The sequence below is a fragment of the Herpailurus yagouaroundi genome, unplaced genomic scaffold (assembly GCF_014898765.1).
Source record: "Herpailurus yagouaroundi ecotype Mexico unplaced genomic scaffold, PumYag 161, whole genome shotgun sequence".
Taxonomy (NCBI): domain Eukaryota; kingdom Metazoa; phylum Chordata; class Mammalia; order Carnivora; family Felidae; genus Herpailurus; species Herpailurus yagouaroundi.
In genome coordinates this window covers 5,775,766-5,802,139 of record NW_024412402.1, presented here as the reverse complement: position 1 = coordinate 5,802,139, position 26,374 = coordinate 5,775,766, and positions in this window count along the sequence as shown.

The following is a 26,374-nucleotide window of genomic DNA, read 5'->3' as shown; positions in this document are numbered from 1 at the left end:
TCTTGATCTCAGGGTCATAAGTTTGAGCCCCATGTTGGGTGTAGAGCTTACTTTAAAAAAAATAAAACATGATAAATGGCCTGATAAGAAAATCTGTGATAAGTGGGTTGTTTTGTGGGTCTGTCATCATTAGAGAGGTTGAAATGTCTTTTACTTCTCACCACTGTGCTGGCACTTTCTGCCTCCTTGGCCTCCCCAGAACATCTCTACTGTCATGGTTCTTTGTCATCCTAGGGTCCAGAGACTCCCCCAGGGGGTCTGTAGATAGAATTCAGGGGGTTTTGGAACTTGTTTAGGAAAAAAATACCTTTGTTTTTATAAAACTGTCACTGAAGAAGCACCCCTTCCATCCCGTCATGAGTGCAGGCAACAAACCACAGTAGAGTTACCAGGAGCTGTGATAGCATTTATGCTCAGCAACACTTGGAAATTACAGTAGTTACTAGTCATGCTGCTAGAACTTGTGTTTTTTTTTTTTTTTTTAATTTTTTTTTTTCAACGTTTATTTATTTTTGGGACAGAGAGAGACAGAGCATGAACGGGGGAGGGGCAGAGAGAGAGGGAAACACAGAATCGGAAACAGGCTCCAGGCTCTGAGCCATCAGCCCAGAGCCCGACGCGGGGCTCGAACTCACGGACCGCGAGATCGTGACCTGGCTGAAGTCGGACGCTTAACCGACTGCGCCACCCAGGCGCCCCTAGAACTTGTGTTTTGATGTTAATAAACAAACACATTTATTACCACATCACATATTTGTTTATAAAGTATTTTGCTAATTGTATTTTAATATCGTTTTCCTTTTGTAATCCTAGGTTTTCTTTAAATAAATACATTAAATTTTATTTTATTTTTGAAATGATCATGTTTTTTCAGTGTGTTTTTAAATTAATGTTTATCCATTTTTTATAGAGAGAGAGAGAGAGCATGCAAGCTGTAGAGGGGCAGAGGGAGAGGGAGACAGAGGATCCAAAGCTGACAGCACAGAGCCAGCTTTGGGGACCTGAACTCACAAAGTTGGACGCTTCACCAACTGAGCCACCCAGGCACCCATATTTTAATTTTTAAGTTTATGTGTTTATTTTGAGAGAGACAGAGACAGTACAAGTAGGGGAGAGGCAGGGAGAGAGAGAGGGAGAGAGAGAGAATCCCATCCAGGCTGCCAGCCCAGAGCCTGATGTAGGACTCAAAACTCATGAACCTCAAGATCATGACCTGAGCAGAAACCAAGAGTGGGATGCTCAACTGAATGAGCCACCCAGGTGCCCCAAATAAGTAAATTAAATTTTAAAGTGCTATTCTGAGAAGAGATCCATAGGCTTCACTTGACTACTTTCTGGTGGGGTCATAGCAAAAATAAAGTTTAAAACTCCTGTCCTACAAATCTTCATTATAGAATAATTCCAAATAAATTCATGGTACCACTCCAGGGAGAAGTCAATTTCTCTCCCCTTGAGTGTTCATTGGACTTAGTGATTCACTTCTAAGAGCCTCCACAGTTGAGAAATCTGCAGACACCTCCTTAACCAAGTGACCAAGGTCAACCTGACCAGTGAGAAGTCATGTTGATGTCGTGAATCTGTGATAAGAAGGGCTCTCCACCTCTGTGCCATTCTTCCCCGTCAAATCCATAACCCAGATCTAGCCACAAGCAAACATCAGACAACCCAGATTCAGGGACATTCTCCAAAATATCTGATCAGTCCTCTTCAAGTGTCAAGGTCATGGGAACAATGAAAGACTGAAGAACAGCCACATACTAGAGAAGTGTAAGGAGACAGACTAAATGCAACACGCCCTTCTCAGCTGCTTCCACTGCTGAGGTGGAGAAGGTACAAGATGATTCTGGAACGTCTCATGCCAACAAGCCATGAGGTCCTCAGAAACCTTGGAGTCATGTACAAAAGATACAGAACCCAGCTTGAATGGGTTTTCACTGAGTATGGGGACAAGGGACAATTTGAGCGTGAAGATAAATAATGAGAATAACAATCCACTGGAAAAAAAATAGCAAACCATCAGTTTACATTGATACAAATAAAGAATGACACAATTGAAAGTTTGTTTCACGTGGGATGTTTACAAATTTAAATACCTCCCCACATACTAAGCCCTCAATTAATGATATTTACTACAACAATGGACAAATGCTTATTAACTACAAAGGGGAAAAGAGGAACTTTACAGTGGAGAGGCTTGGCAGACATTACCTTAATTAAAGGATCAGAGTGGACATTGTCAGATGCGGGGAGTGGGGACAGGAGGGGGTTGGAAATGAAGTGCTACCTTCCAGGATGCAGTGAGAAAAACCCATTACCACCTCTGTGATATCCCTATCAAAGAGGCATTGTCTGACTTTAATTGTGAGAAAATTTCAAACAAACCAAAATCAAGGGACATCTTACAAAAGAAATGGCCTGTCCTTTGAAAATATGAGGGTCATGATAGACAATAAAGGATAGGTCTTCCGGATTGAAAAAGATTAGGATCACAAAACTAAATGAGATGTGTACACACAAACATGGTTTTTCTTTTCCTTAAAAATAATCGGTGAAACCACTGGAGAAATTTGAATAAGGGCCTCAGATTAAATAATAGTGTTGTATCGATGTTAATTTCTTGGTTTTGCCTGCGATTGTGCTTAGGTAGGGGAGGAAATGACCTTGATGGTACAAGATGGTAAAATACTTGCAGATATTGGGACATCAGGTCAGAAACCAATATTTCAGTAAAAACAAAGTTCTTTGCACCTGTACTCACAACTTTTATATAAGTTCATGATCATGACCGGGAGGAGTTGAGGCTACATTTTTGTGGCCATTTTTTTTCAATCCAATAAAATATTATGGCTGTATTTTTTTTTTTTTTAGTCTACCACAATGTCCAGAATAGAACTCTTGTTTTCCAACCCTAAATATACTTCTTCCTCTCTCAGAAAATGATCCCAAACACCCACCTTCTTGCTTAAGGCAAAAGCTCTCTTTACTTCAAACCCTGTATCTCATCCACCAGGACGTCTTACCAAGTCCAGCTCCAAAGCGGGTCTTGAATCTGTTCATTTTCCATTGCTGGTCCTGCCCCCCCTCACTGAGCCACTACCTGTGGGCAGCCGTGAAGGAGATGTTCATGGGGAGGTCTGTGGGAGCCCACCGCCTCTGCGTATTCCCCAGCCAGGTGGTGGTGGGTCTGAGGCTGGTGTTGGAAGGATGCTAATGGGCAGCTGAACTTGAGTGGAGAAGAGAGAAGATGTACTGGAACTCAGCGAGGCCCTTGGCATCTGGCCATCATTGCCCGTGACAGCACGACGTCCTTCAGAGAGCAATGGCATCACTTCTGCCTTCAAATGTCGCAAGAGCCTCTTCTTTGGGTCAAGTCTAGTTGGAACCATACAAAGAAGGGAGTTCTGGGAAACGCAGTCCCCAGTGTAACCAAGTTGACAGTGCACATTTCCACCATGCAATTCCCGTACTGCTCAGTCTGAAGTGGCCACTGTCGTACTCTATCACATCAGAGAGCTGTTTTAATTCTCTGCTTTAGCTATCAATCTCATCTGTTTCTTGGGGCATTCCCTGCCACAGAGTTGTCTCAGCATAGCTTGGATCTTGTCTGTCCTCAGCACATAGAACAGGGAGTGGCACATGGTGTGGAATAAATGTCCCCTCCCCCATCACCTTGACTTTGACAATTCCTATTTTTGGATCCATTATTTACAATACCCTGCTTCCACGTGCTAATTTATTTTATTAAATAAGAATTAATGACATTCTTTTGAGTTTGAGTAAAGAAAAAAAACCCTCCCCCCACCCCCACCCCCAACAAATAGACTTCAGTAAAGGGAAATGTATCCGGTCATGGAATGGACAAGTCCAAAGACTCTTTCAGGCACAGCTGAATCCAGGAGGCTCCAATACTGCTGAGATTTGTTCTGCTTCTTGTGTGCTGGTTTCGGGCTCAGGCAGTCTTTCCCCTCAGGGTGGCACCCGAAGATTTCCCTTGTCATGGTTCAGTGAGAATAGAACTGCATTTTTACGGGTAGTTTCAATAACAGTCCTGTCCTGGGAGTAGAAGGGGAATCCCCCTCCCAAAATATTGAGGTACCGTTGAGAGCAGAGAGGAAGATTTGTTTGTTCACTGCAGCATTGTTGTGAGGATTAAGAGTGGATGTTTTGAAGTTTCTGGCACATAGCAAGCCCTCGATTAATGACAGTTGCTACAACGATAATTAATATTGTCATATAATTATCATTACTGCAAGAAAGCATTTTCTACACTGCAGGGTACCAAACGAATGTTAGATATCATTATCTCTCTCGGAGCCAGGCAGATCAGACAACCCAATTCAGGAGCGGAGGGGAGGAGGAGCTTTCCTTTCTCAGACCCCACGGAGACCTCAGCTTTCTGTCTGGGGGCAGCTGGGTCGGAGGGAAGGTAGGGTCCTCCTGTGGTTCTCAGGATGGCCACTTGGTGGCAGCTTTAGCCCATTTTGTGCTCTTCTCAGCCAGGTCCTCACTGGGCTAGCCTGCACATGTGGGCTTCCCCGAGAGCCTCAGGGTCCGCACCCCTCCTCACACCTTCTGCCTGAGATGCTTCCTTGTGCTGGAGATGATGGTGGGGGGCGAGTCACATGAGGATAGATGCATACAGAGGATTTCAGTGGGGTTTCAGGGCTGTGGGATGGGGGCAGGGAGGCTTGGGTGAGTCTGGAGCACCTCCACCAGCAGTCTGCAAAACTGGCAAGGGGCTGAGTGTGTATTGGGTGAACAGCCTGGGTGCGGGGCTCCAGGAGTCATGTGTCACATTTTGGATGCCCATCATCTGTGGACCATCTTTGCTCTATTGGAGGAAGTTCCAGCCTTCTGAGTCATGTGGAAGCCTGAGAACGGTATTCCCCAGGTTTCTTTGCAGCTACCTACGGGACACAGGTGAGACCCAGGACCCTCTGACTAGACTCACAGAGGTGAGACTTCACTCTGGAGATGAGAGCAACCTGAGGAGAGAGGTTCTGCCCAGAACCCCCTCCCCCCCTTTTTTTTCTGGCAAAGATAATGACAGAGGTATTGGCTTCTTTTGGAGGTGGGGGTGAGGTGGGTAGGTGATAGCAGTGAGAAGGTCAAGTGTCTGACCCATACGTGGGCACTGCTGGGGGAAAGTGGGCAGTGCTGGCTTTCTCCTCAGACCCGTTGACAGGACTGTTACAGGCTTTGCTTTTGGAAGCCTGGTCTAAATCCTTGTTCTCCAGGCGTCCTAAGACTGTGTTAAACCACCCAGTATCTTTTTAGTAAAATCTTGTTCTGGTTTAATCCATCAGAATCGTAATCTGTTGCCTGCAGCAAAGAACCTTGACAAACATAAGGACTAACCCTGTGTTTATCCCATGCCGAGTATGAGGCCTCTTTTAAATTTCAAACAATTCCATGAGGTAGGAATTCTCATTTTATAGATGAGGCAAACATACTTAGGTTAAGTACCTTGCCCATGGTCACACAGCTTGTATGTACCAGTGCCTCGAGTCCAGTGAAAGATATGTTGCTCTCTGGAGTTCGTGATCTTTCCAGTGTGCCCCAATAGGGACATTATCTGTACCCGCCCCCAACCTAACTCAGTGACAGAAGCTTATTCGGTGCCCAATAAAGATTCAGCCTTAATAAATACCGAACAAGTGAGTAAATGAAAATGCCACAATCTTTTGTTCTTGGATGGTGCTTGAGCTTGGATTGTCTCCTGGGGTGGGGGGCAGGCTCAGGTAAAAGGGCAGGTGAAATTCATCTTATGAAGTCTCACCTCTCCCTTTAGAGCCCTTCCGCTCCTTGTGCCCCACGTCCCTGTTTGCTGCCCCTGCTCCAGCTTCTTGGCTCCGTCTGGAACATAGTTAAATGCTTGTCTGTCCCCAGAAGGTGAATTCCAAAGATGACGATGGTCACGTTCACAATTTGCTCCCTCTGTGGTCAGTGCTCCAGCCCCCGGTGGGTGCTCAGAGTCGTTGCTATCAAAGGATCTAGAATCTGAACAAAATCACCCATGCATTGATGCGTCAGTGTCCCTGTCCCCATGCTGGAGGGGTGGCTGTTCACCTCTACTTAAAGACTCCACTGTCCACTTTTAGTGGCCCTAATGAGACAATAGTCTCCCTCATGTGTGTGTCCAGCCAGTTTCTCTGTAACACTGGGTCTAGTCAGGACCTCTGGAGCAATACTTGGTAAGCCCACTCCCGTCCTTAGTTGACAACCCCTCAGACGTGTGAAGGCAGCTGCTGGAAGTCTCCTGCGTTCTGCCCCACGGCGCCCTCCCACTCTGTTCCCAGGGTTTTGTTCCCGATTGAAGCATACCCTCACCCCTCCCCATGGTTCTCTGCAGATATGGCTGCCAGTTCCTTCCCCCTCCAGCCCTGGACACGCCCCACCGGCCAGTGTTTCTTCTTGTGTGTGACCAGGGGTCTGAAACCTAAACTAGCCAGGGCAGGGCCAAGTGTCAGCTCACATGTCCCTCGCTGTGGATCCCTTATGACCAGGTTCAAATTCTGGCTCTGTTTTTTAATGGCTGAGTGACTTTGGGCAAGTTATGAAACCTCTCTGTGCTTTAGTCTTTTCATGTGTAAATCAGATGAAAATCTACCTCATAGATTATAAGGACTAACAGAGGAAGTATTTGTTAAGTGCTTAGAATGGTGTCTGTCATAGTGCTATAAACTTGTTTTAAAAATAAATACAACTATTAATGTCAACATCAGAAGTATTTTTTAAGTAGAAAAAAGTAGTTTTATTTTATTTCATTTTTAAAATTTACATCCAAGTTAGTTAGCATATAGTACAACAATGATTCCAGGAGTAGATTCCTTAACGCCCCTTACTCATTTAGCGCATCCCCCGTCCTACAACCCTTCCAGTAACCCTCTGTTCTCCATCGTTAAGAGTCTCTTATGCTTTGTCTCCCTCCCTGTTTTATATTATTTTTGCTTCCCTTCCCTTGTGTTCATCTGTTCTGTCTTCAAGTCCTCATATGAGTGAAGTCATATGATAATTGTCTTTCTCTGACTGACAAATTTCGCCTAGCATAATACCCTCTAGTTCCATCCATGTAGTTGCAAACGGCAGGATCTCATTCTTTTTGATTGCTGAGTAATACTCCACTGCATATATATACCACATCTTTTTTTTTTGAGTCTTTACTCCAGAAACATGGCAAATGGCTGCATTTATTCAGATATTATTTTATTCTTTAATAAACATTTGTTTTTAGCATAGCCCTATCAGTCTTTGAACATTTTCTTATTTTCTAGAACAGCAAGATATTCCAGCTCACTCTCCTGTTTCCCTGCCAAAGATCTATAATCAAGCATTTCATTAAGGACTCTAGTTCATTTCAGTGGGGAATAGTACTTAGACACAACTATCTGAGCACTAGGTGCCCTCTCATTGGAATTACTGTGGCTTTCCTGGTTGAAGGGAAGAAAGCTAATGGTAGAGGCATAGATCACCCAGGCTACGTGTTCCTGGTTAGGCCTACTTCCCTCTCAGACTGAATCTGTGCATATTAATTTAATCCTCCTTAAATTGAATGTTAACTATCATTTCAAGGATTTTCAAAAGTTGCTCAATTTTACCTCCCCCCCCCCCAAATCTGGTTCTGTATATCAGTCAAAAGTTTTGCCAAAATCCCTAGAGGACTTCATTGTTGTGTTAGTGCTGGAACAATTACATATTAAACATGTCCTAATAAATCAGTGCTAGTAAATATTTCCAGAGTGCTAATAATTTGAAAGTGGCGTCTTTCAAATCTTTTAGGCAAAGATATCACTTTCTTTTAGACTCAAGAGCATTTTTATACCTTTATCAAATAAAGACACCCACTTATCCTCTACTTTTTATGTCCTTACACATCACATGTTTTGGAATTCCTTTTGATGTCCTTAAATTCTTGTTTTGTCTAATTTCTAATATATAACTGACTTGCCACACTTAAGAATTCAGGTACATTCATTCCTCATGAGTCTTCATATGATACTGTGATTGCCTCTACTTTGATGTAATATTTTCCCCTGAATATTTTAATATATTTTTTAATATGAAATTTATTGTCAACTTGGTTTCCATACAACACCCAGTGCTCATCCAAACAGGTACCCTCCTCAATGCCCATCACCCACCCCCCATCAACCTTCAGTTTATTCTTAATTTTTAAGAGTCTCTTATCGTTTGCCTCCCTCCCTCTCTAACTTTTTTTTCCCTTCCCCTCCCCCATGGTCTTCTGTTAAGTTTCTCAGGATCCACATAAGAGTGAAAACATATGGTATCTGTCTTTCTCTGTAGGACTTATTTCACTTAGCATAACACTCTCCAGTTCCATCCACGTTGCTACACAAGGCCAGATTTCCTTCTTTCTCATTGCCAAGTAGTATTCCATTGTGTATATAAACCACAATTTCTTTATCTATTCATCAGTTGATGGACATTTAGGGTCTTCCCATAACTTGGCTATTGTTGAAACTGCTGCTATAAACATTGGGGTATAAGTGCCCCTATGCATCGGCACTCCTGTATCCCTTGGGTAAATTCCTAGCAGTGCTACTGCTTGGTCATAGGGGAGATCGATTTTTAATTTTTTGAGGAACCTCCACACTGTTTTCCAGAGCGTCTGCACCAGTTTGCATTCCCACCAACAGTGCAAGAGGGTTCCCGTTTCTCCACATTCTCTCCAGCATCTATAGTCTCCTGATTTGTTCATTTTGGCCACTCTGACTGGCGTGAGGTGATACCTGAGTGTGGTTTTGATTTGTATTTCCCTGATGAGCAGCGATGTTGAGCATCTTTTCATGTGCCTGTTGGCCATCTGGATGTCTTCTTTTTTTTTTTTTAATTTTTTTTAACGTTTATTTATTTTTGAGACAGAGAGAGACAGAGCATGAACGGGGGAGGGTCAGAGAGAGGGAGACACAGAATCTGAAACAGGCTCCAGGCTCTGAGCTGTCAGCACAGAGCCCGACGTGGGGCTCGAACTCATGGACCGCGAAATCATGACCTGAGCTGAAGTCAGCCACTTAACTGACTGAGCCACCCAGGCACCCCCTGGATGTCTTCTTTAGAGAAGTGTCTATTCATGTCTTCTGCCCATTTCTTCACTGGGTTATTTGTTTTTCAGGTGTGGAGTTTGGTGAGCTCTTTATAGATTTTGGACCCCTTTGTCTGATATGTTATTTGCAAATATCTTTTCCCATTCTGTCGGTTGCCTTTTAGTTTTGTTGATTGTTTCCTTTGCAGTGCAGAAGCTTTTTATCTTCATGAGGTCCCAATAGTTCATTTTTGCTTTTTAATTCCCTTGCCTTTGGAGATGTGTCAAGTAACAAATTGCTGAGGCTGAGGTCAGGGAAGTTTTTTTCCTGCTTTCTCCTCTAGTGTTTTGATGGTTTCCTGTCTCACATTCAGGTCCTTCATCCATTTTGAGTTTATTTTTGTGAATGGTGTAAGAAAGCAATCTAGTGTCATTCTTCTGCATGTTGTTGTCCAATTCTCCCAGCACCATTTGTTAAAGAGGCTATCTTTTTTCCATTGGATATTCTTCCTGCTTTGTCAAAGATTAGTTGGCCATACTTTTGTGGGTCCAATTCTGGAGCCTCTATTCTATTCGATTGGTCTATGTGTCTGTTTTTGTGCCAATACCATGCTGTCTTAATGATGACAGCTTTGTAGTAGAGGCTAAAGTCTGGGAATGTGATGCCTCCTGCTTTGGTCTTCTTCAAAATTACTTTGGCTATTCGGGGCCTTTTGTGGTTCCATACAAATTTTAGGATTGCTTGTTCTAGCTTCAAGAAGAATGCTAGTGCAATTTTGATTGGGATTGCATTGAATGTGTAGATTGCTTTGGGTAGTATTGACATTTTAACAATATTTATTTTTCCAATCCATGATCATGGAATGTTTTTCCATTTCTTTGTATCTTCTTCAATTTCCTTCATAAGCTTTCTATAGTTTTCAGCATACAGATCTTTTACATCTTTGGTTAGGTTTATTCCTAGGTATTTTATGATTCTTGGTGCATTTGTGAATGGGATCAGTCTCTTCATCTTTCTGTTGCTTCGTTATTAGTGTATAAGAATGCAACTGATTTCTGTACATTAATTTTGTATCCTGCAACTTTGTTGAATTCATGTATCAGTTCTAGCAGACTTTCGGTGGAGTCTATTGGGTTTTCCATGTATATCGTGTTATCTGCCAAAAGTGAAAGCTTGACTTCATCTTTGCCAATTTTGATGCCTTTGATTTTCTTTTGTTGTCCGATTGCTGATGCTAGAACTTCCAATATTATGTTAAACAACAGTGGTGAGAGTGGACATCCCTGTCGTGTTCCTGATCTCAGGGGGAAAGTTCTCAGTTTTTCCCCATTGAGGATGATATTAGCTGTGGGCTTTACATAAATGGATTTTATGATGTTTAAGTATGTTCCTTCTATCCCGACTTTCTTGAGGGTTTTTATTAAGAAAGGATGCTGAATTTTGTCAAATGCTTTTTCTGCATCGATTGACGGGATCATATGGTTCTTATCTCTTCTTTTATTGATGTGATGTATCACATTGATTGATTTGCGAATGTTGAACCAGCCCTGCGGCCTAGGAATGAATCCCACTTGATCATGGTGAATAATTCTTTTTATATGCTGTTTAATTCGATTTGCTAGTATCTTATTGAGAATTTTTGCATCCATATTCATTAGGGATTTTGGCCTGTAGTTCTCTTTTTTGCTGGGTCTCTGTCTGGTTTAGGAGTCAAAGTAATGCTGGCTTCATAGAATGAGTCTGGAAGTTTTCCTTCCCTTTCTATTTTTTGGAACAGCTTGAGAAGGATAGGTATTATCTCTCCTTTAAATGTCTGGTAGAATTCCCCAGAGAAGCCATCTGGTCCTGGACTCTTATTTGTTGGGGGGTTTTTGATAACTGATTCAATTTCTTCGCTGGTTATGGGTCTGTTCAAGTTTTCTATTTCTTCCTGTTTGATTTTGGGAAGTGTGTCAGCGCTTAGGAATTTGTCCATTTCTTCCAGGTTGTCCAGTTTGTTGGCATATAATTTTTCATAGTATTCCCTGATAATTGCTTGTATTTCTGAAGGATTGGTTGTAATAATTCCATTTTCATTCATGATTTTATCTATTAGGATCATATCCCTTTTCTTTTTGAGAAGCCTGGCTAGAGGTTTATCAATTTTGTTTATGTTTTCAGAAAACCAACTCTTGGTTTCATTGATCTGCTCTACAGTTTTTTTAGGTTCTATATTGTTTATTCCTGCTTTGATCTTTATTATTTCTCTTCTTCTGATAGGTTTGGGGTGTCTTTGCTGTTTGGCTTCTATTTCCTTTAGGTGTGCTGTTAGATTTTATATATGGGATTTTTCTTATTTCTTGAGATAGGCCTGGATTGCAATGTATTTTCCTCTCAGGACTGCCTTCGCTGCATCCCAAAGTGTTTGGATTGTTGTATTTTCATTTTCATTTGTTTCTGTATATTTTTAAATTTCTTCTCTAATTGCCTGGTTGACCCATTCATTCTTTAGTAGGGTGTTCTTTAACCCCATGTGTTTGGAGGTTTTCCAGACTTTTTCCTGTGGTTGATTTCAAGTTTTATAGCATTGTGGTCTGAAAGTGTGCATGGTATGATCTCAATTCTTTTATACTTGTGAAGTGCTATTTTGTGACCCAGTATGTGATCTATCTTGGAGAATGTTCTTTGTGACTCGAGAAGAAAGTATATTCTGTTGCTTTGGGATGCAGAGTTCTAAATATATTTGGCAAGTCCATCTGATCCAATGTATCATTCAGGGCCTTTGTTTCTTTATTGATCCTGTGTCTAGATGATCTATCCATTGTTGTAAGTGGAGTGTTAAAGTCCCCTGCAACTACCACATTCTTATCAATAAGGTTGCTTGTGTTTGTGATTGTTTTATATATTTGGGGGCTCCCGTATTCAGCGCATAGACATTTATAATTGTTAGCTCTTCCTGATGGATAGACCCTGTAATTATTATATAATGCCCTTCTTCATCTCTTGTTACAGCCTTTAATTTAAAGTCTAGTTTGTCTGATACAAGTATGGCTACTCCAGCTTTCTTTTGGCTTCCAGTAGCATGATAGGTAGTTCTCCATCCCCTTACTTTCAATATGAAGGTGTCCTCAGGTCTAAAATGAGTCTCTTGTAGACAGCAAATAGGTGGGTCTTTTTTTTTTTTTAATCCATTCTGATACCCTATGTCTTTTGGTTGGAGCATTTAGTCCATTTACATTCAGTGTTATTCCTGAAAGATATGGGTTTAGAGTTATTGTGATATCTGTAGGTTTCATGCTTGTAGTGATGTCTCTGGTACTTTGTGGTCCTTGTAACATTTCACTTACAGAATCCCCCTTAGGATCTCTTGTAGGGATGGTTTAGTGGTGATGAATTCCTTCAGTTTTTGTTTGTTTGGGAAGACCTTGATCTCTCCTTTTATTCTGAATGACAGACTTGCTGGATAAAGGATTCTCAGCTGCATATTTTTTCTGTTCATCACACTGAAGATTTCCTGCCATTCCTTTCTGGCCTGCCAAGTTTCAGTAGATAGGTCTGCCACTAGTCTTATGGGTTTTCCTTTATAGGTTAGAGCCTGTTTATCCCTAGCTGCTTTCAGAATTTTCCCTTTATCCTTGTATTTTGCCAGTTTCACTATGATATGTTGTGCAGAAGATCGATTCAAGTTACATCTGAAGGGAGTTCTCTGTGCCTCTTGGATTTCAATGCCTTTTTCCTTCCCCAGATCAGGGAAGTTCTCAGCTATGATTTGTTCAAGTGCACTTTCAGCCCCTTTCTCTTTCTTTTCTTCTGGAATTCCTATGATATGGATATTGTTCCATTTGATTGTATCACTTTGTTCTCTAATTCTCCCCTCATACTCCTGGATTTTTTTAATCTCTGTTTTTCTCAGCTTCCTCTTTTTCCATAGTTTTTACTTCTAATTCACCTATTCTCTCCTCTGCCTCTTCAATCCGTGCTATGGCCACCTCCATTTTATTTTGCGCCTCATTTATAGCATTTTTTAGCTCCTCATGACTGTTTCTTGGTCCCTTGATCTCTGCAGCAATAGATTCTCTGCTGTCCTCTGTGCTATTTTCAAGCCCAGCGATTAATTTTATGACTATTATTCTAAATTTTTGTTCTGTTATATTGCTTAAATCGTTTTTGATCAGTTCGTTAACTGTCGCTACTTCCTGGAGTTTCTTTTGAGGAGAATTCTTCCATTTTGTCATTTTGGGTAGTCCCTGTGGTGGCTCCAAACTGCAGGGCACTTTCCCTGTGCTGTCGGGAGTAATTTGTACTGGTGGGTGGGGTCGTAATCAGACCTGATGTCTGACTCCAGCCCACTGCTGGGGCCACAGTCAGACTGGTGTGTACCTTATCTTCCCCTCTCCCAGGGGCAGGACTCACTGTGGAGTGGTGTGGCCCCTGTCCGGGCTACTTGCACGCTGCCAGGCTTGTGGTGTTGCTTGGATGGGATCTGGCATATTAGCTGGGGTGGATCTGCAAGGTGCACAGGGGTGGGAAGGGCAGGCTTAGCTCGCTTTGCTGTCGGTGGTCCCCTGCAGCAGGGGCCCTGCAGCACCGGGAGGGAGGCAGACCCGTCAGAGGGATGGATCCACAGAAGCACAGCATTGGGTGTTTGCGCAATGCAGGCAAGTTCGCTGACGGGAACTGGTTTCCTTTGGAATTTCGGCTGGGGGATGGAAGAGGGAAATGACACTTGCCAGCACCTTTGTTCCCTGGCCGAGCTGAGCTCTGTCTTCCTGGGCTCAACAGCTCTCCTTCCCAGTGTCCTCTCTCCCTTCCTGCTCTCCAAGAGCAGAGCTGTTGACTTTTAACATTCCAGATGTTAAGTCCTGCTGGCTGTCAGAACTCATGGAGTTTGGCCCCTCCACTTTTGCAAGCCAGACTTTGGGGGCTCTGCCTTGCCCAGCGGGCTGCCCCTCCACTGCCTGGCTCCCTCCTGGCAGTCCGTGTAGCACGCACTGCCTCCCCACCCTTCCTACCCTCTTGCGTAGGCCTCTTGTCTATGCTTGGCTCTGGAGAGTCCATTCTGCTAGTCTTCTGGTGGTTTTCTGGGTTATTTAGGCAGATGTGGTGGAATCTAAGTGATCAGCCAGACAAGGTGAGCCCAGCATCCTCCTACGCCTCCATCTTACCCTCTGAGTCCATACTACATGTTCTTTATCCATTCATCCATTGATGGACATTTGGGCTCTTTCCATACTTTGGCTGTTGTTGATAGTGCTGCTATAAACATTGGGGTGCATGTGCCCCTTCGAAACAGCACATCTATATCCCTTGGATAAACACCTAGTAGTGAAATTCCTGGGTCGTAGGGTAGTTCTATTTTCAATTTTCTGAGGAACCTCCATACTGTTTTCCAGAGTGGCTGCACCAGCTTGCATTGCCACCAGCAGTGCCAAAGAGATCCAGCTGCTGGTGGGAATGCAAGCTGGTGCAGCCACCTTGGAAAACAGTATGGAGGTTCCTCAAAAAGCTAAAAATAGAACTACCCTGCCATCCAGAAATTGCACTACTAGGCATTTATCCAAGGGATACAGGTGTGCTGTTTCAAAGGGACGTATACACCCCAATGTTTAGAGCAGCACTATCAATAATAGCCAAAGTATGGAAGGAGCCCAAATGTCCATCAATGGATGAATGAATAAAGAAAATGTGGTATATATAGACGTTGGAGTATTACTTAGCAATTAAAAAGAATGAAACCTTGCCATTTGCAACTACTACATGGATGGAACTAGAGGCTATTAGGCTAAGTGAAATCAGTCAGAGAAAGAGAAAAATCATATGGCTTCATTCATATGAGGACTTCAAGAGACAAAACAGGTGAACATAATGGAAGGGAAACAAAAATAATGTAAAAACAGGGAGGGGGACAAAACAGAAGAGACTCATAAATATGGAGAATTAACTGAGGGTTACTGGAGGGGTTGTGGGAGGGGGATGGGCTAAATGGGTAAGGGGCACTAAGGAATCTACTCCTGAAATCATTGTTGCAATCTATGCTAACTAATTTGGATGTAAATTTAAAAAAAAAAGAGAGAACCTCTTTCTCCACATCCTTGCCAACATCTCTTATTGCCTGTTGTTCATGTTAGCCATTCTGACAGGTGTAAGGTGGCATCTCAGTGTGGTTTTGATTTGTATTTCCCTGATGATGAGTGATGTTGAGCATTTTTTCATGTGTCACTTGGCCATCTGGATGTCTTCTTTGCAGAAGTGTCTATTCATGTCTTTTGCCCATTTCTTCACTGGATTATTTGGTTTTTGGGTGTTGAGTTGGATAAGTTCTTTATAGATTTTGGATACAAACCCTTTATCTGATATGTCGTTTGCAAATGTCTTCTCCCATTCCATTGGTTGCCTTTTAGTTTTGCTGATTGTTTCCTTTGCAGTGTAGAAGATTTTTATTTTGATGAGTTCCCAATAGTTCATTTTTGCTTTTGTTTCCCTTGCCTCCGGAGACCTGTTGAGTAGGAAGTTGCTGTGGCCAAGGTCAAAGAGGTTGTAGCTTGCTTTCTCCTCTAGGATTTTGATGGCTTCCTATCTTACATTTAGGTCTTTCATCCATTTTGAGTTTATTTTTGTGTATGGTGTAAGAAAGTGGTCTATGTTCATTCTTCTGCATGTTGCTGTCCCCTTTTCCCAGCACCACTTGCTGAAGAGACTGTCTTTATTCTTTTGGATATTCCTTCCTGCTTTGTCAAAGATTAGTTGGCCATACATTTGTGGGCCCATTTCTGGGTTTCCTATTTTGTTACATTGATCTGAGTGTCTGTTTTTGTGCCAGTACCATACTATCTTGATGATTACAGCTTTGTATTATGTCTCGAAGTCTGGGAGTGTGATGCCTCCAGCTTCAGTTTTCTTTTTCAAGATAGCTTTGGCTATTCAGGGCCTTTTCTGGTTTCATACAAGTTGTAGGATTGTTTGTTCTAGCTCTGTGAAGAATGCTGGTGTTATTTTGATAAGGACTGCATTGAATATGTAGTTTCTTTGGATAGTATTGACATTTTAACAATATTTCTTCTTCCTACCCAGGAGAATGGAATATTTTTCCTTTTTTTGTGTGTCTTCCTCAATTTCTTTCATAAGCTTTCCAAGTGTATAGATTTTTCACCTCTTTGTTAGATTTATTCCTAGGTATTTTATGGTTTTTGGTGCAGTTGTAAATGGGATTGACGTCTTGATTTCTTTTTCTGTTGCTTCATTGTTGGTGTATAGGAATGCAACCGATTTCTGTGCATTGATTTTATATCCTGTCACTTTGCTGAATTCATGGATCAGTTCTAGCTGTGTTTTGGTGGAATCTTTTTGGTTATCCGTATAGAGTATCATGTCATCTGTGAAGAGTGAAAGTTTGACCTCCTCCTGGCCAATTTGGATGCCTTTTATTTCTTTGTGTTGTCAGATTGCTGAGGCTCAGACTTCCAATACTATGTTGAATAACAGTGGTGGGAGTGGACATCCCTGTCTTATTCCTGACTTTAGGGGGAAGTTCTCAGTTTTTCCCCATTGAGGATGATATTAGTGTTGGGTCTTTCATATATGGCTTTTAATAATCTCAAGGTATGATCCTTCTATCCCTACTTTATTAAGGGTTTTTATCAAGAAAGGGTGTTGTATTTTGTCAAACGCATTCTCTGCATCTGTTGAGAGAATCATGTGGTTCTTGTCCTTTCTTTAATTGATGTGATGAATCACATTGATTGTTTTGTGGATATTGAACCAGCCCTGCATCCCAGGTATGAATCCCACCTGGTCGTGGTGAATAACTTTTTTAATATATTGTTGGATCCAGTTGGCTAATATCTTGTTGAGGATTTTTGCATCCATGTTCCTCAGGGAAAGTGGGCCTATAGTTCCTTTTTAGTGGGGTCTTTGTTTTTGGAATCAAGGTAATGCTGGCTTAATTCAAAGAGTTTGGAAGTTTTCCTTCCATTTCTAATTTTTGGGACAGCTCCAAGAGAATAGGTGTTAACTCTTTCTTAAATGTTTGGTAGAATTCCACTGGAAAGTCATCTGGCCCTGGACTCTTGTTTTTTGGGAGATTTTTTATTACTAACTCAATTTCTTTACTGGTTATGGGTCTGTTCAAATTTTCTGTTTGTTTTTGTTTCAGTTTGGTAGTGTAGTGTATATGTTTCTAGGAATTCGTCCATTTCTTCCAGGTTGCCCATTTTGTTGGCATATAATTGCCCATAATATTCTCTTATTGTTTTTATTTCTTCTGTGTTAGTTGTGATGTCTCCTCTTTCATTCTTCATTTTACTTATTTGGATCCTTGCCTTCTTCTTTTTGATCAAACTGGCTAGTGTTTTATCAATTTTGTTAATTCTTTCAAAGAACCAGCTTCTGGTTTCATTGATCTGTTCTACTGTTTTTGTTTTTTAGTTATGATAACATTTGATTTCTGCTCTAGTCTTTATTATTTCCTCTCTACTGCTGGTTTTGTGTTTTAGTTGCTGTTCTTTCTCCAGCTCTCTAAGGTGTAAGGTTAGGTTGTGTATCGGAGACCTCTCTTCCTTCTATAGGTAGGCCTGGATTGCTATGTACTTCCCTCTTGTGACCATCTTTGCTGCGTCCCAGAGGTTTTGGGCTGTCATATTATCAGTTTCATTGGCTTCCCTGTACTTTTAAATTTCCTCTTTAACTTCTTGGTTAGCCCATTCATTCTTTAGTAGGATGCTCTTTAGTTTCCAAGTATTTGTTACCTTTCCAAATTTTTTCTTGTGGTTGATTCGAGTTTCATAGCATTGTGGTCTGAAAATATGCATGGTATGATCTCAATCTTTTTGTGCTTGTTGAGGGCTGATTTGTGTCTCAGTATGTGATATATTCTGGAGAATGTTTCATGTGCACTGGAGAAGAATGTATATTCCTTTGCTTTAGCATGAAATGTTCTGAATACATCTCTTAAGTCCATCTGGTCCAGTGTGTCATTCAAAGCCATTGTTTCTTTGTTGATTTTATGATTAGATGATCTGTGCATTGCTGTGAGTGGAGTGTTGAAGTCCCCTAATCATATGGTATTATTATCAATGAGTTTCTTTATGTTTGTGATTAATTGATTTTTACATTTGGGTGCTTTCACATTTGAAGCATAAAAGTTTATAATTGTTAGGTCTTCTCGGTGGATAGACCCCTTAATTATGATATAATGCCCTTCTTCATCTCATGTTACAGTCTTTATTTTAAAGTCTAGATTGTCTGGGATGCAGGGCTGGTTCAACATTAGCAAATCAATCAACGTGATACATCACATTAATAAAAAGAAAAGATAAGAACCATATGATCCTGTCAATCGATGCAGAAAAGGCCTTTGACAAAATTCAGCACCCTTTCTTAATAAAAACCTTCAAGAAAGTCGGGATAGAAGGAACATACTTAAACATCATAAAAGCCATTTATGAAAAGCCCACAGCTAACATCATCCTCAATGGGGAAAAACTGAGAACTTTTTTCCTGATATCAGGAACACGACAGGGATGTCCACTCTCACCGCTGTTGTTTAACATAGTGTTGGAAGTTCTAGCATCAGCAATCAGACAACAAAAAGAAATCAAAGGCATCAAAATTGGCAAAGATGAAGTCAAGCTTTCACTTTTTGCAGATGACATGATACTATACATGGAAAACCCAACAGACTCCACCAAAAGTCTGCTAGAACTGATACATGAATTCAGCAAAGTTGCAGGATACAAAATCAATGTACAGAAATCAGTTGCATTCTTATACACTAACAATGAAGCAACAGAAAGACAAATAAAGAAACTGATCCCATTCACAATTGCACCAAGAAGCATAAAATACCTAGGAATAAATCTAACCAAAGATGTAAAGGATCTGTATGCTGAAAACTATAGAAAGCTTATGAAGGTAATTGAAGAAGATTTAAAGAAATGGAAAGACATTCCCTGCTCATGGATTGGAAGAATAAATATTGTCAAAATGTCAATACTACCCAAAGCTATCTACACATTCAATGCAATCCCAATCAAAATTGCACCAGCATTCTTCTCAAAACTAGAACAAGCAATCCTAAAATTCATATGGAACCACAAAAGGCCCCGAATAGCCAAAGTAATTTTGAAGAAGAAGACCAAAGCAGGAGGCATCACAATCCCAGACTTTAGCCTCTACTACAAAGCTGTCATCATCAAGACAGCATGGCATTGGCACAAAAACAGACACATAGACCAATGGAATAGAATAGAAACCCCAGAACTAGACCCACAAACGTATGGCCACCTAATCTCTGACAAAGCAGGAAAGAACATCCAATGGAAAAAAGACAGTCTCTTTAACAAATGGTGCTGGGAGAGCTGGACAGCAACATGCAGAAGGTTGAAACTAGACCACTTTCTCACACCATTCACAAAATAAACTCAAAATGGATAAAGGACCTGAATGTGCGACAGGAAACCATCAAAACACTAGAGGAGAAAGCAGGAAAAGACCTCTCTGACCTCAGCTGTAGCAATCTCTTACTCGACACATCCCCACAGGCAAGGGAATTAAAAGCAAAAATGAATTACTGGGACCTTATGAAGATAAAATGCTTCTGCACAGCAAAGGAAACAACCAACAAAACTAAAAGGCAACCAATGGAATGGGAAAAGATATTTGCAAATGACATATCGGACACAGGGCTAGTATCCAAAATCTATAAAGAGCTCACCAAACTCCACACCCGAAAAACAAATAACCCAGTGAAGAAATGGGCAGAAGACATGAATAGACACTTCTCTAAAGAAGACATCTGGATGGCCAACAGGCACATGAAAAGATGCTCAACGTCGCTCCTCATCAGGGAAATACAAATCAAAATGAACAAATCAAGAGACTATAGATGCTGGAGAGGATGTGGAGAAACGGAAACCTTCTTGTACTGTTGGTGGAAATGCAAACTGGTGCAGCTACTCTGGAAAACAGTGTGGAGGTTCCTCAAAAAATTAAAAATAGACATACCCTATGACCCAGCAATAGCACTGCTAGGAATTTACCCAAGGGATACAGGAGTACTGATGCATAGGGGCACTTGTACCCCAATATTTATAGCAGCACTCTCAACAATAGCCAAATTGTGGAAAGAGCCTAAATGTCCATCAACTGATGAATGGATAAAGAAATTGTGGTTTAGGGGCGCCTGGGTGGCGCAGTCGGTTAAGCGGCCGACTTCAGCCAGGTCACGATCTCGCGGTCTGTGAGTTCGAGCCCCGCGTCAGGCTCTGGGCTGATGGCTTGGAGCCTGGAGCCTGTTTCTGATTCTGTGTCTCCCTCTCTCTCTGCCCCTTGCCCGTTCAAGCTCTGTCTCTCTCTGTCCCAAAAATAAATAAACGTTGAAAAAAAATTAAAAAAAAAAGAAATTGTGGTTTATATACACAATGGAGTACTACGTGGCAATGAGAAAGAATGAAATATGGCCCTTTGTAGCAACGTGGATGGAACTGGAGAGTGTGATGCTAAGTGAAATAATCCATACAGAGAAAGACAGATACCATATGTTTTCACTCTTAGGTGGATCCTGAGAAACTTAACAGAAACCCATGGGGGAGAGGAAGAAAAAAAAAAAGAGGTTAGAGTGGAAGAGAGCTAAAGCATAAGAGACTCTTTAAAACTGAGAACAAACTGAGGGTTGATGGGGGGGTGGGAGGGAGTGGAGGGTGGGTGATGGGTATTGAGGAGGGCACCTTTTGGGATGAGCACTGGGTGTTGTATAAAAACCAATTTGACAATAAATTTCATATATTGAAAAAAAAGAAAACGATTTATGTAGCTGGAAAATAAAATAAAATAAAATTGATAACATCATTAAAAAAATAAAGTCTAGATTGTCTGATATAAGTATGGCTCCTCTGGCTTTCTTTTGGTGACCATTAGCATGATGGTTCTCCATCCCCTTACTTTCAATCTGAAGGTGTCTTTAGGTCTCAAGTGGGTCTCTTGTAAGCAACATATTAGATGGATCTTGTTTTCTTATCCATTCTGTTACCCTATGTGTTTTGATTGGAGCATTTAGTCCATTGATGTTTAGAGTGAGTACTGAAAGATAAGAGTTTATTGCTATTATGTTGCTCATAGAGTTGGAGTTTCTGGTGGTGTTCCCTGGTCCTTTCTAGTCTTTGTAGCTTTTATTTATTTTTTATTTTTTTGTCTTATTTCCTCTCAGAGAGTCCTCCTTAAAATTTGTTGCAGGGCTGGTTTAGTGGTCACGAACTCCTTTACTTTTTGTTTGTCTGGGAAACTTTTAATCTCTCCTCTTTTGAATGACATCCTTGCTGGATAACGAATTCTTGGTTGCAGATTTTTCTGACTCAGGACATTGAATATATCCTGCCACTCTTTTCTGGCCTGCCTAGTTTCTGTGGATAGGTCTGCTGCAAACCTGATCTGTCTTCCCTTGTAGGTTAAGGACTTTTTTTTCCCTTGCTGCTTTCACGATTCTTTCCTTGCCTGAATATTTTGTGAATTTGTCTATGATATGCCTTGTTGATGGTCAGTGTTTGTTGAATCTTATGGAAGTCCTCTGTGCTTCCTGGATTTTGATGTCTGTGTCTTTCCCCAGGTTAGGAAAGTTTTCTGCTATGATTTGCTCACATAACCCTTCTACCTCTTTTTCTCTCTCTTCATCTTCTAGGACCCTTATGATTCTGAAGTTCTTCCTTTTTAATGAGTCACTGGTTTCTCTTAAATCATGCCCTTTTGCCTCAGTCTCCCTTTTTTTCTGCTTCATTATTCTCCCTAAGTTTGTCCTCTATATTGCTTTGTCTCTGCTCTGCCTCATCCATCCTGGCCACTGTGGCATCCATTTGAGATTGCAGCTCATTTATAGCTTTTTTAATTTTATCCTGACTAGCTTTTACTTCTTTTATCTTCTCAGAGGAGGACTCTAATCCATTTTTGACCCCAGCTAGTATTCTTATAATTGTGATTCTGAATTCTGGTTCAAACATCTTGTTTGTATCAGTGTTGATTAGGTCTCTGGCTGTCGTTTCTTCCTGCTCTTTGTTTTGGGGTGAATTTCTTTGTTTCATCATTTTGAAGGAAGAAAAGGAATTAGTAATGTAAAAAATTTTTTAAGTAAAAAATTAAAAAGAACACACACACACACACACACACACACACAATCAAATAAATGATGCTAGATCCTAGGTGTGTTTTGGTCTGGTTATTGAAAGGAGCTTGATAGAGTGGAGAAAAAAGGGAAGAAAAAAAAAGGAAAAAAAATAAAAAATGAGGGAAAAAAGGAAAACGTTTGAAAATTTGCTAAAATGAATACAATGAAATAGAATAAAGTTAAATGATGGAAATAAAATAGAATTTGAAAAATCTAAGATAAAGTATTAGTAGAAAAAATATATATATTAAAATTTTTTAATGTTTATTCATTTAAAAAAAATTTTTTTTAACATTTATTTATTTTTGAGACAGAGAGAGGCACAGCATGAACGGGGGAGGGGCAGAGAGAGAGGGAGACACAGAATCGGAAGCAGGCTCCAGGCTCCGAGCCATCAGCCCAGAGCCCCACGCGGGGCTCGAACTCATGGACTGCGAGATGGTGACCTGAGCTGAAGTCGGACGCTTAACCGACTGAGCCACCCAGGCGCCCCGAACGTTTATTCATTTTTGAGAGACACAGAGAGACAGAGCATGAGCGGGGAAGGGGCAGAGAGAGGGAGACACAGAATCTGAAACAGGTTCCAGGCTCTGAGCTGTCAGCACAGAGCCCGACGTGGGGCTCGAACTCACAAACTGCGAGATCCTGACCTGAGCCGAAGTCAGATGCTCAACCGACTGAGCCACCCAGGCGCCCCTAAAGAAAAATATTTTTCATAAAAATTGAAAAAAAATAATTTTTTTCCTGTATTCAAGAAAAAGAAGAGAAATTAAAAAGAAAAAAAATTTTTGAACAGATGGACCAGTGAACAGACTGAAATATAGTTGAAATTATATCGTTTTCCCATAAAAGTCAAACTATGAAGCACTTTATAGTCCGTCAACTAAGCAGGCAGAGAGATTTGTGTTCCTGAGGAGCAAGATTGGCCCAGGAAGCTGGGGCAGGGGGGGCGGTGGGAGTTGGTGGAGCTTAGTGTAATGGCTCTGCCCTCCACTAGATGGCGCTACTTAGTGTACCGGGGTTGATTGGTGTGGCGCTTGGAGATGTGTATGCGCATGCGCGGGAGCGGTGAAACTGGTGTCAGCTGCTGCTCAGTCTCTATCCTCCGAACTCCATGCTCTCTTCAAGCAGATATCGCGCACCCGTCCTTTGTCTTCAGTCCGTCCGCTCCCCGCTTTTACACGGTCTGTGTCCAAGCTGTCAGGTAGCCAGACGGCACCTCCCTCCTGAGTTTTATCTCAGATGCAGCTGTGTTTCCTGACCCCTCAACTCTGAGGGACTGCGGCTTTGACCCGTTCTGCCCCTCTGCTGGAGGGTCTCACCGAGCAATGGCCGGGTGCCAGCGGCACCCAGGAACTTTCGCGGGACCATGCTGCTGCCAATGCCCAGAGATTGCTGCCGGGTGCTGGCCCGCCCCAGAAAAAGTTGATGCGATCGTGTAGCAGCAGCGTTTCCGGGATTACGGAAAACCACAACACACACCTGGCGCCAGGCTTCACCCTTAACGACCTCGTTCCAGCACCAGCGAATGTGGTGGTTCTCCCGGGTCGACTGGGGCCTCTGCCTGTGGGGAGTCCTTCCAGCAGGGGAGCCGCCTCTCCCCGTGTGTCCCAAAGACCCCCGGACTTCACTCTCCACCTGTGGATTCGCCCTTCTCACCAGAGCACCACCAGGTATGGAGCTTCGAGGTTCAGACTCTGTGCTCCTTGTTTATAGCATCTTAATGGAATTTAAACCTTCTCCTTTCTCCCTTTTTGGTTCAGTCCCTGCGGCTGTTTCCACTGTTTCACTTTCTCTCCAGCTGCTTTCGGGGGAAGGTGCTTTTCTCATACTATCTCAGCAAGGAAAAGCGGCTCCCTGCCCTCCGTGGCTTCTGTCTCCCCCAGTTCACCTCTCCGCGCCACGTGCCTGCTGGGTTCTGCGGTTCAGATTGTGCACATTGTTGTGTCAGTCCTCAAGTAGGTGTGCAGGATGGTTTAGTGTTGATCTGGCCGTATTTTATGGACGCGAGATGCAAAAAAACTTCCATGCTGTTCCGCCATCTTCAACATCACAAGTATTTTTTAATGTCTATACTCACACTGAGTTTATAGCCAATTTATAACTTGTAGCCTTTTTTTTCTTCTCATTTCTTTTTTTTTTTTTTTTAAATGCTCTCCTCTCAGCCTCCCACCTGTCAGTGTGCGCTCCAGTAACTGGATTTCAGAGAGCATAGTTTACATCTGTCCCTCTTGTGGGGCATGATCTGGCCGCGCATCCGACGGCAGGGCTCGTTGGGATGCTCATTGGCCTTGGGCGTGTGTGGTGAAGTGTGCTGAGCCTCGGGAAGTGTCTTGTTGACATCCAGACACTCCGTGCGTCTGCAGTGCTTCCTGTCTGTGTGGTCCCGTAGAGCCTCCTGGGGGATCCAGGCTGGCTGGGTCCTGCCTGCGTGTCTCCAGGTGTGGGCTAAGGACCATCTACAGTGGAGCCCCGAGTCCCAGAGCTACGGCCTCAGGATCCACAGGCTGGGTTCCGGAAGGTTCCATCCACAGAGTGTCCCTAGAGATGCAGAGGCCTGCAGTCGGGGGCGACAGAAGAGCTTGGCCAAGCAGGACTGCTGCTGACTTCCCGGCCTGGGGTGCAGGGTGGGCTGGCGGCTGCCCGGAGAGGCCTTCTCCTGGGCTGCAGACCCGCTGTCTTTCTTCCCTCAGCAGGAGTGTGGCAGGACTTGCAGGCTGCGTCCTGGGCTCCAAATACCTGTTCCCTGGCAGAGTTTCATCGTGTCAGAGAGATCTTTGCGCTTTTGTTCCTCATGCTGACCACCACATTTCCAGCAGGCTGTTGATGGCCATCGTGGTGGAAAGCACCCTAAACAGACAGTCTCTTGTGGGTCATCTTGTTCTGAGCTGGACTTCATAGCCGAGTGCCTGGGCTTGCCGGCTTAGGAAGACACAGCATAGTACTGTCTCCTGGAAAGGCAAACTCCTGCCAGCGAGACCTGGGGACCATCAGATCCTTTACAGATCACACTGCCCTGTTCTCCTGCCTCTTGTCTGCTCTTCCCTGCCTCCCAACCCATAGATTTGCCCCCTTAGAGAAAACTCCGAGGAAGGAGTTTCCCTGGTTTTGCTGGGTCAGCCTTGTCCATCAGGAAACTGAGAGTTTTGAGTAATAGACACAGGGTAGTATGTCTCTGCCTTTCAGGGTCCCCTAACCCACGTCGTCCCTGCCTGACTCCATCATGCAGGTGCTACTCACTCGCCAGACACAGTCACCAGCCTGGAGGGAGGAGAGGGGCATGGTGACCCATGATTATGGGGTATGGCAGGCAGCAGCTCAGGGTCCTGAGCAGGTAGACCCTCTCCAGCCACATGTAAACCCTGCAACTGAATTGTGTTTGTGAAACTCTGTTCAAGCCACCATAAGCTGTGTGTTCACTTCCAAAGAGTAGGTAAAAAGTGTTGAACAAGTTCAGGCACTGCAGGGAAATGAAATATGGTTTGTGTAAGTTCTGGGGTGTAGGGGAGGAGACAGATGCCTTTAGTAATAGTGGATTAGGGCTGGAGCAGAGGAGGATTTGGAGGCGTGCTAACAACGAGGCTGGGACAGTAAGCAAGGGGTGGGGCAGTGGCCAAGACGGGTGTTGTTAGGACTTTGTGTTTTATCCTCAGGGTGGTTGGGAGCTCGTAAAGATCTTTTGGGGAAGGTGGGAGAAAGAAGTGGTTGGTATGATGAAATTCACTGTCCGCACAACTCATTCTGTGCCGAGTGAGGCCAATGGGTTGGAGGCTACCAGGTAAAATCCAACGAGACCTCCTTCATGATCTAGCTGCTGCCACCCAAGCTCAGCCTGTGTGTGATGGGAGTTACTGGGGTGATTTCTGTAAGAGATTTATAAGGCCATGTTGGGAGCAACTCTCATCGCCCAGAGGCAACCTACCCTGCCTGCCCCAAGCACCAGGGCTGAGGCTGGGGCTCTCATTGCACGAGGCAGTCCTCATGGGTGACCTTGCTGTGGAGGGTTTCTGAAAGCCACGTGGGAGGCAGTGGCCATGGAGGACATTCACTGGAATGACAGCGAGCATACAAACACCAGGGTGGCAAGAGGTCCTGGTCATCTTTTTTTGTAGCTACAAGTCAACATCTATTCTCTAGACTCCTGAGCAGGAACCCTGCGTGCCAGCCAGTGGGACAGGTGGAGGTGAATTCTGTTAGGGGA